The 10,836-nt window shown below is 41.5% G+C and overlaps 1 protein-coding gene across 4 annotated transcripts in view; it reads right to left on the reverse strand.

Annotated features, from left to right (window-relative positions):
• Positions 1 to 8,564, reverse strand: part of CHD8 (chromodomain helicase DNA binding protein 8) — a 61,725-nt gene extending 53,161 nt beyond the window's left edge. For 3 of the 4 annotated variants that reach the window (XM_078053447.1, XM_078053445.1, XM_078053443.1), the window contains exon 1: positions 8,449 to 8,563. The gene's annotated coding sequence lies outside the window, so the exon portion shown is untranslated. Of the gene's footprint in view, positions 1 to 8,448 lie in introns of all 4 variants that reach the window. The other variant, XM_078053446.1, reaches the window with a different exon arrangement.
• Positions 8,565 to 10,836: the final 2,272 nt, after the last annotated feature.

A 10,836-nucleotide genomic window follows, 5' to 3' on the forward strand; every position in this document is an offset into this window, starting at 1 on the left:
ACCCCCGACCTGTACACCTACTTGCTCCAAGGCTTTTCTTGGTAGTGTCTCCAGTCTCCTTAGCTGACCCACCTGTCCAACTCTTCCTTTAACAGGTTTACTTTTTTAAAAAAGATTTATTTATATATTTGAGAGAGAGAGAGAGAGAGAAAGCACACTTGCGTGAGTTGGGGGAAGGGCTGAGGGAGAAGGAGAATCTCAAGCAAACTCAGCACTGAGCGTGGGGCTTGATCTCACAACCCTGAGATCATGATCTGAGGTGAAATCAAGAGTCCGATGCTTAACTGACCCTATAACAGGCTTATTACCTCAAGGAGACTGATTCCTTGGTAGTCTGTCTAGTCTCCTTCATCCCCACCACCACACATGCACATACACAAGGAGGGTAATCATTCTCCAGCATCTCCCATTCAGTCATGGCTGCAGAGACCAGAAAACCTCTTCCTCATGACCCATATCCATTATTTTAAAATCCTACCTTTACGTCCTAAATATCTCTCAAATGCATCCACTTCTGTCTCTACTGCCATTCTGGATCAATTTATCATCCTCACTTCTCTGAGGTATTGCAAGTGCCTTCTAACTGGTTCCTCCAGTCTATTTAATTCTTACATATCTTCAAAGTTCATTTCAACATCATCATTTCAAAGAAAAGCTTTCCCTGATGGTGCAGATAAAAAGCCAAATTTACTGAGTATATATTACATGCCCAGCACTGTTCTAAACAATGAAAATGCATTAACATATTTAATTTTATTAAGCCTGAAATAACTTTTTTTTACAGGTTAAGAAAACTGAGGCACCTTGGGGCGCCTGGGTGGCTCAGTTGTTAAGCGTCTGCCTTCGGCTCAGGTCATGGTCCCAGCGTCCTGGGATCGAGCCCCACATCGGGCTCCCTGCTCCGCGGGAAGCCTGCTTCTCCCTCTCCCACTCCCCCTGCTTGTGTTCCCTCTCTCACTGTGTCTCTCTCTGTCAAATAAATAAAATCTTTAAAAAAAAAAAAGAAAACTGAGGCACCAAGAGATTAAGTAATTTGCCCAATATCCCACAGCTAGTGAAAAGTGGTTCCAGGGGCGCCTGGGTGGCTCAGTCGTTAAACGTCTGCCTTCGGCCTGGGTCATGATCCCAGGGTCCTGGGATTGAGCCCCGCATCGGGCTCCCTGCTCTGCAGGAAGTCTGCTTCTCCCTCTCCCGCTCCCCCTGCTTGTGTTCCCTCTCTCGCTGTCTCTCTCTCTGTCAAAAAATAAATAAAATCTTAAAAAAAAAAAAGTGGTTCCAGATTCAAATTTAGGGCAGTGTGGCTTCAGAAGTCACATTCTTAAATACTTTACTACACTATGCTTTAAGTTATATGCCCCTATTATAAATTCCCCTGTAATATCCATAACTTTTTATAGTAGAGATTGAATAACTCATTATATAATTAATTGTTTGATCCCCTCCATTAGAATGTAAGTTCCACAAAGGCAAGAACTGTGTATGACTTGTTCATCACAATATTCCCTTCACTTATCAGGTGGGCATTTAATGTACTTTTCTTGGGAGTGTATTTTCAACATCCAGCCAAAGGTGTGTGGGAGTGGGGCTGTGGAGAGGTAATGGGGAGGTTTCTGAGCAACAGCAAGGGCTTCTCTCCGACTGTAGAGATAGTAAACGGGCAGAGGCATGTTTCCTACCAGAAACATTCAGAAGAGGCATTTTAAAATCATAAGCATCTTCACTTTTTAGAACCTGGGCTACATGCAATATACATAAGACTATTTTCCATAGTATGATAATTACTGTTAAAAGTAATGAAACTTTAGTGATTTCCTTTAGGCTTGGGACCATAAAGCCTCAGTGGTGGCCAATTTAAAGCTGTGGCAAGAGACAAACAGATGACACTATACCCATATGACCCCAAAATAGGGCGTGGATTCATTTTCAAGTCAGTTTCATTGTAGATTTTTTTCCAGTAAAACTCGAGAGTTTTGGCCTAAGTCTGAAGACAGAAAATAGGAGCCTAATCTTTAAGGATCACTGCCCTTAGGCTGAATTAGCTGGAAAAGTTCTTCTTCACTGGCATATGGTCACCAAGGTGAAAATAATATTCTCGGTTCCAGCTGAGGAATATCTAACTGGATCAATATATTCACCTTGTATGATGCTACTTGTGGGCATCCAGCATAAGTAACAATATATATAAATTTAGGTAACAAAGTCCCGTTCTCCTTATGGTCCCCCACCACACACACACAGCACTCTTGCATGCCCCATTTTAACTGGGCCAAGTATATGTACATTTGTTCAGCCTAACAGAAAAATGTAAATATTTACTTAATTATTTATGAGATATTGTTTCATTGCAACATTTATGTTAAAAAAGTATATGTGGTGAAGGGAGGAGAAATATTATAAAGCACTGTTATTATCACACCCCTGCCTCCAGGCACAAAAAATGACCCCAGTGACATGGGACTGATGAAAATTTAAATTTAGTGGACTAGTTTGACTTGCATTGGCTAAAAAATAGTTATCTGCAAGACTGACCAAGTGAATTTCCTCTGTAGAGCTTAAAGTATTTCACATAATCTTATCTTCAAAATAAGTTAAATAAAGGAAACAAACTATTATTCTTCTTTTTTCCTTTTAACAGAGATACAAAGACAAAAATAAATTTTACATTCTCAAGGTTCTTCAACTGTGAAAGGTACAGCTTTAACAGGCTACCGAATGCCTACTTGTCTCGTGTGGTCAAAGACAGTTCTCCCACAGGGATCAGCACTGAACTTTTCAGTGGCGGAAGGCTGGATCATGAATGGGGTTTTGAAGTCGGACAGACCAGAGTCCTACTCCTGGCTAAGTTACCTAACCTCACTAAGTCTTATTTTTTCTCTTCTGTAAAATGAAGCTAAAATCACATACATTTCAGGGTTTACTCTGAAGATTAAAAGATAATGTACAATGTCTGGCACATAGTAGGCAAATGAAAAAGGAGTTTATTATTCCCTATCCAATAATTTCAAAGTATACCATTAAAGGTCTCTCTCAAAGCAAATCACTCCTTAGAGACTTGGCTGTGCTGGTCTGCTAAGCAGAATGGTGGGATACTGAAATAGATGTAAAAGTTTCACAATTAGAATAGCAGGACTGCTGGGCACGATGAAAAGACTCTGAGAAAGCAGTACAGCCCTTTAACCTTAAAACCACGGAGAAGACTTCAACCAGCCCTGGTGTCTAGGGCAACATCCAGGTAATTCAATTAATCACTTTTTGTGTTTGTAGGAATGAAGCCAGTGTCTATCTTACAGTACTCCATTTACTTCACAATGCCTACTGTGGGAACATACAGGTCTCCAACTGACTAGGCTGCCCCTTGATAGTTCACATGCCCAGATCAAACTGCCTCGACTCTTGACTTCCATGACTTTCAGGACAGCCGTGAATGGAAGCAACCATTACCTATTTAAGGCCTCATGAAGAAGGTGCCCCCCTACCCCCAACAGGAAGGATACCTGAAAAACAGACAAAAGCACTACATTTTATAGGCGAATTGATATGTAAATAAACAAAGAGCTGACTAATGTGCTCCACTCCCCAGACAAAGGAAAAAAAGAATAACTAAATACTGAGTAGAAGCAATGAAGAAGAAAACACTGAGTGAAAGGTCCATGCTAATGGAACATGGTAGCCCCTGTTTAAAAATCCAGAAAAATCTTCCCATTCAGTTTACTTAAGTAGATGTTTTACTGCTGTATATCTGTTATCTGTAATAGAAAATGAAAATTATGTTCTATTAAGAAATTCTGTTATGATTTGGGCTCTAAATATGCAGCTCAATTACTGAAATCACTGGTTTCTTCTAGAACCAACCAAAATGAAATTCCCATGTCACTGCCGGGACACTGTACCTCTGAATATGTCCCAAAGGAATAATCCCCAAAGACACAGTGTATTCCCAAAGTAGGTAATGGAAGAAAAAATGAAAGCAGGATATTCCAAAGGTTTCTATAATGACCATGAGAGACAATTTGAGAAACCTGTAAGACTTTATAGCTCCTGAATGTCCTTCCTCCCGGATGAAATTAAGAATTCAGTTAATATATAACCTTTCTCAGGAAGATACTGACATAGGTTTAGGAAAATTACAGACTCTCAAAACAAAAAGATGTTATTACAGAATGACAAATTACTAGAATATTGGGATATTACCAAAGGATTATAACTATTACATTTAAGTTGCTGACATACAGAGGAGAAAAAAAGCACAGTCCCCTTATTACCTCGTAATTTCAGTAGTATGTCATTTAATTACCTTTTTAAAATGAAATAAACATTGAAAATACCAAATGAAATGCAACTATACACAATAAATTTCTCTGGAAATGTACAGAGGGGATAATTCAGGGATGTTTCATTCTTTTTTTTTTTTTTTTTAAGATTTATTTATTTATTTATTTCAGAGAGAGAGCATGCAGGGGAAGGGGTAGAGGGAGAGAATCCTCAAGCAAATTCCCTGTTGAGCACGGAGCCCCACTCGGTGCAACTTTTACTTGATTATGAGTGAGTCTGATATTCTGGAAACTCTTATCAAATTAATGAGAATATACTTGGATAGTCTGAATTTGAAGGGGTTAGAACATTATCTAGATTGCCTTATGCCACTCTACTGCTTGGAATATATTCCAATATATCTATCCCTGCTGAAGACAAATGTAGAGCAATTATCTATGCCAGTCTACTTTCTGTTTATGTCTGCTGGATTTTTTTTATTATATCGTAACATACATTGGTAGGTAGAAATTAATTGCTTTATTTTTAAAAGCTCCTACTGCAATCTGAAGACAAGAATTAAGATATTTTAAAATTAGTCTAAAAAAATTGAAAAGAGGGGGGCGCCTGGGTGGCTCAATCGTTAAGCATCTGCCTTAGGCTCAGGTCAAGATCCCAGGGTCCTGGGATCAAGCCCTGCATCAGGCTCCCTGCTCTGCGGGAAGCCTGCTTCTCCCTCTCCCACTCCCCCTGCTTGTGTTCCCCCTCTCGCTGTGTCTCTCTCTATCAAATAAATAAATAAAATCTTTCTTAAAAATAATAATAAAAAATAAAAAACTGAAAAGGCATAGAATTATCAGTCTAAAAAAAGATATTTTAAAGTTGACCATTTTCCTTCACGTGACATTAAACAACCAAGAACCTAGTGAAGGATAGAAAGTAATGATAATAAAGAGGGCAAAAGAAATGTTAGCTACAGAACAGCTTCATGAGAAATCTCGGAGACTAACACACTTTGTAGTTTAAATCGAAAACATCCAGGCAACTACAAAGAGGCAGACTTATTTTGCAACACAAATACAATGAAAATCTTAAAGGCAATATGAAAGAGTGAGAAAACACAAAAAAGAGCTCAATTAAAACTTGACACACTTGTACACACAAAACAAAACAGAGGTTAAGGTGGGGAAAGGTTATCCAGGATAAAACTTAGAACGTAATAAATGATTAAATAAACCTTTAGGCAATAGTAAATGGTTGATACAACAGCTTTGTTATATAAAAATACAACTGTCACTTGAGTACCAGATACCAAAAGAACACATCTTGAAAACTAGAGTCTCTTTGCCTCTCTTAAAAGGCCTCAACAAGACAGAAGCAAGAAAGGCACAGTATCAGTGAATTAAAACAAAAAGCAAAGTGAACAAAACTGTTAACAGAAGTTTGAAGGGAAGACCACCAACTTTGTGAGAAAAAGAATAAAAAATTAATTGAAGAGGAGACATAAAAAGTTTTTTAAAATATGAAACAATACTATATCAATGAATCGACTGCTAATGGTAAAACAGTAAATACTAGGTTGGTCACAGTACTGCAAGGTAGGTCATGCAAAGACCTGCAGATCAGGGACTTGCCCAAATGCAACTCCAGAAGTGGAGTGACTTTTAGGGGTAAAGATGAGGGGCCAGAAAATATTTGTTTGTTTATCCCCCAGATATCAGGCTCAATGTAGGCTCAGAAGACAACTCTTGCAGGGCAGTGGACAAACAGTATCTTCAAAGCATTAACATTCATCTCAATGCTCTAAAAATGTTACAGTCCTTCCACAGATGACAGTATCAAATCTCATTCTTTCAGTAAGCGAGTACAGTTCTTGGCACCCACAAATTAATCTTAAGTGGTAGTTTAGCTTTAAAAAAAACTCACCCTTTTCAAAGGAGATGGGTACAATGGTTTCTTTTATTTTTCTTTATTTTTTTTAAAGATTTTATTTATTCATTTGACAGAGAGAGAGAGAGCACAAGCAGGGGGAGCGGCAGGCAGAAGAGGGAGAAGCAGGCTCCCCGCTGAGCAAGGAGCCGGACATGGTGCTCGATCCCAGGATCCCGGGATCGCGACCTGAGCCTAAGGCAGTCGCTTAACCAACTGAGCCACCCAGATGCCTCATGGTTTCTTTTAAAGACTAATTCCCCTTCACCATCCTACCTTACCTATGGGAAACTCCATCTTACCTATCAGAGCCTTCATATAAAATGTCAGATTTTTTTCCTCTTATAACCGAAACTTTGCAGTAGTGGTGACCACAATGCCAAGATTCTTCCACCCCATCACCTGGTGGTGCTGCAGAGACCGTCCCAGAAAATACAAGATCTGTATTTCCTGGTGATTCACAACCAGTTCAGTAGATTTCTATCATTTTCTTTTTTTAAAATTTTTATTTATTTGTTTGTTTTAAAGATTTTATTTATTTATTTGTCCAGAGAGAGAGTACAAGCGGGAGAGCGGCAGGCAGAAGAGAAGCAGGCTACCCACCGAGCAAGGAGCCTGATGTGGGACTCGATCCCAGGACCCTGGGATCATGACCTGAGCTGAAGGCAGACGCTTAACCGACTGAGCCACCCAGGCGTCCCTATTTCTATCGTTTTCTACCCATGTCTAAATAAATGGATTTTATCAATTTGGGAACTGACAAAATCAAAAGGTCAGATACACAGGATAGATCAAACACTGGGAAGGTGTGAACTGTGCAAGTATCCATACACTGCTCCATCAAATCCCTGATCTCAATCCATTACTCCTTCGCTACTTCAGTTTTAGACCTTCCCCCAGGCCTGTCTCTTCACCCACGCCTACCCTCTCTTTGGCCAATGTCCTTCATCATGCCTTGCAGACCCACTGGCATGTGTCTCTTGCAACCCAGGTCTTCTTAAATAGAAAATGTTTTCCTTATAACTCTCTTGGGGTGGATAAGTCCAAAATACCACAATTTGTTCTGAAGCCTGTTTGATGAGCACTAAAAAAGAAATTCCTAAGCAGAAGACATTAATTAACTAACAGAGGACCTTATTCAAATCCCAAACTCACCTTCTAGCATCTAAAGTGTCCCACACCAGACAGGACCTCAGCCGATTCTTAAGGATAACCCAGTCAGAGAATCCCTGACTGAACTGAGAGGCTCAGAACAACACAAATACTAAATAATTTCTGGATTCTGGTGTGAGAGTAGGATGCAATAGACATTGATAACGCAGCTCCTCTGGCTTGAATTTGGGGCAATTCCATTAGGACAACGAGTTCTTAAGTCTTCGACTCCCACCTCACTATTCTTAGTCACTTAAAAAAGATTGGTCCGCTAAACATCGATACGCCCATACACCTCCACTATACACTTCTTTGAAGACCTTAATCACTTTAGGACTGCCCCTTAAGGGCAGGAGCTGCTGCACTTGCACAGCTGCTGCAATGGCTGGAAAATTTCCTGCGACACTAGACACAGGTAAATAAAGAAACTGCATTCGCTCCGAGGCAGGGGGAGGGGTCTTCTGCTAGTGAAGAGTTTACATAATGCAACAGAAGACCAGTAAGCTCTGCAGACCTGTCAATGGAGATGCAAAGCTTGAGCTCCTCTCTTCCCACCATCTCTAAACACTCTCCAAAAGCCTGATCTTCCCTCCCAAAGACCCACAGAAATTACACCTAATAATGCATAACAATGTACACACCCTCACCCCAAGCTTTCCTACCCACCTTTATTATTAAAAAAAAAAAGAAAAAGAAAAAAAGAAAAAAAACCCTAACATCCCACTTCTGAGACCAAAGTATGGAGTAACCAAACGGAGCCGGGGAGTTTTCTCTCCGACGAAGGGGCAAGGAGAACAAGGAGCTGCCTCAAATCTACACCACGCCCAATAATGCAATGACAAGCCCTAAAAACCCCACAGCGGCGGGGCAGCCCCCTTCGCGGCTTGGCCCAACTCGGGCCCCGCGGCCCAGCAGCCGCCCTCTCCCCCGGCCTTTCACAAAGGAGAATGGTTCAGTCCAGAGCATCACCCAGCACCTGATCCCTCACAACTGGGGGACGGGTAAGAAGCGGGGGAGCGAGGAGGAGGATGAGTTACTGAAACCAATTCTAAGAGCTTTAGTTTTGCAAAGACTCTTGGACCGGCATTGATGAGCAGGCGTGAGAGGGAAGCCTACCTGAACAAGTCCTGGTGCTTCCTTTCCAGCCAGCGTTTCAACTCACCCTTTCGGAGAACAAGGCGCCTTCCGGCGGAGCATGGCCAGCCCTCGCCTCAATCTAGCTTGCTGGTAGTCCATTCTCCCTCGGCTCCGCCCACCTACGCGGCCACCCACCAATGGCAGGGCTGACGCCCGGCCTCTTCCAGCAAGGTAGTGTGAGTGCCATCCAGGAAGTCTCTCCAGGGTGGGAGGTCCTAAAAGGCTGAGAAGGGTACGTAGGCAACCACAGATATGCCTGATTGAAAATAAAATCTGGCAGCAGCTTGCCTTTGACTGCTCAGTTCACAGGCGTTCAGGCCTATCGGCATCTTTTTTTTTTTTTTTTTTTTTTGACCCCCGCCGGTGGGGGCGCTCTAAACTAAAACATTTAGTTACCTGTTTGGGGAAGCCATCTTGGATCCGGCCGGTGCCTTAGGGACGGGGAAGAGGAAGGAGTATTTAAGGAATTTGAAGCCCTTTTCCGAGTTCTGTCGAACTACGTAGGGTCCAGCCTCAACATACTTTATGTAATCAGAATGTCCCCAATCACGATGGTCAGAAACAGGGCTTAATGTGGTTACAGGCAACTACCCCCCCCATATGAGTGAAGAGATCTTACCAAATCAAAGCAGCAACAAAAATCAATTTTTTGGAATGAGAGTGGGTTTTCACAGTCCTAGGACAATCCTTTATAGACACCTCACCCCTCAGAATATCAGCATAAGACCAACGTAGGTTATGTATCTATTCTAGGTGCTTCTAATCCTAATGCTTCAGTTCAAGTTTTCCAGCATTGGGTTTGGAGGTACAGACGACTGAGAGGCTCATATAAATGAACAGGATTTAGGGAAGAATATTTTTTTAAAAGACCCCAAATTCACCAATAGACCCAAATTATGTGTGAGTACCGATAGAGCACATGATAGAAGCCTCCGAGGAGAGATTATATGTGAAGAGGGACATCAGGGGACAGCCTTAGAAAGTCTGCAGAGAATAATTTCCTGGTAACAGCATTTAAACTAGAAAGGAAATAATTTTATTGTAGGTGAGGGGCGCCTGGGTGGCTCAGTCGGCTAAGGTCTGCCTTCAGCTCAGGTAATGATTCCAGGGTTCTGGGATCCATCCCCATGTCAGGCTCCCTGCTCAGCGGGGAGCCTGCTTCTCACTCTCCCAGTCTATCCCCCCCCCTTATTTATTTGACAGAGAGAGAGACAGTGAGAGAGGGAACACAAGCAGAGAGAGTGGGAGACGGAGAAGCAGGCTTCCCGCCGAGCAGGGAGCCCGATGGGGGGCTCGATCCCAGGATACTGGGATCGTGACCTGAGCCAAAGGCAGACGCTTAACGACTGAGCCACCCAAGCGCCCCTAAGTAAGATCTTTAAAAAAATTTTTATTGTTGGTGAAATTCTCTTGTGCTCAATGACACTTCCCTGTATTTCCTAGTATAAATTTCTACTGCTATTACAAACTTGCTACAGGAAGATTTTGCTTTTTGAACCTGAGTGAAGGGAGTCCTTTCAGATCACTAAAGGTATTTCTCAAGGAATAACATATTTGCAGTCACACATAATAGGAACTCAGACAGTAAGGAATCACAGGAATCAATACTTTATCACAGAAGTGGTAAGACTTGGTCATATACATTTCCCTGTGTATCGAGCAAAATCCGTTGGCCAAATTTCCCCCTGGCTACTGCTATCATCGTTATCAATTTGAGGTTAGTATTAGAATTTACCAAAACAATTTACCAGCTGTGCCTTTGGTGTTTGTCTGTAGATGCATATACAGCAATGATCTTATGTTTCTGGAATGAAAACCAATAGGTTCTTTTTGCTTATTTGGTACAAAATAAACCTATCAAAGGAACTAGTTGCAGGCATTTATGGAAAAGGAAAGGCTGTGGCCTGCTCTACTAATTTCTACTATCTGCAATGATCTATAAGTAGTAGTATTTAGACTACTTGCTATAAATAGGATTTCCAGTGGTCCCCCCCCCACCCTTTTTAAGTAGGCTCTACTCCCAAGATGGGGCTTGAACTCAGGACCCAAAGATCAACAGTCCCTCTATCAACTGAGCCAGAAAGGTACCCCTGGTGCTGGCCTTTAAAAGCCAAACACCCTCGTTACTTCATAATTACCATTCTTCATATGGAGGTGGGGGAATTTACTTCCTGTACTTTTTCATGACCATTTCACTCCCAGTATCAGCAATGATCAATACAGGTCATGAATTTGCCTAAGTAGTTTTCTCATGCTTCCCTTACATTGGTGAAATACCCAAGTATAGAATGTTATGAGTGTTTTGGATTTTTTTAAATTTCTTTTTTAAAGATTTTATTTGACAGACACAGTGAGAGAGGGAACACA

This window comes from Halichoerus grypus, chromosome 8, assembly GCF_964656455.1.
Source record: "Halichoerus grypus chromosome 8, mHalGry1.hap1.1, whole genome shotgun sequence".
NCBI classification, from domain to species: domain Eukaryota; kingdom Metazoa; phylum Chordata; class Mammalia; order Carnivora; family Phocidae; genus Halichoerus; species Halichoerus grypus.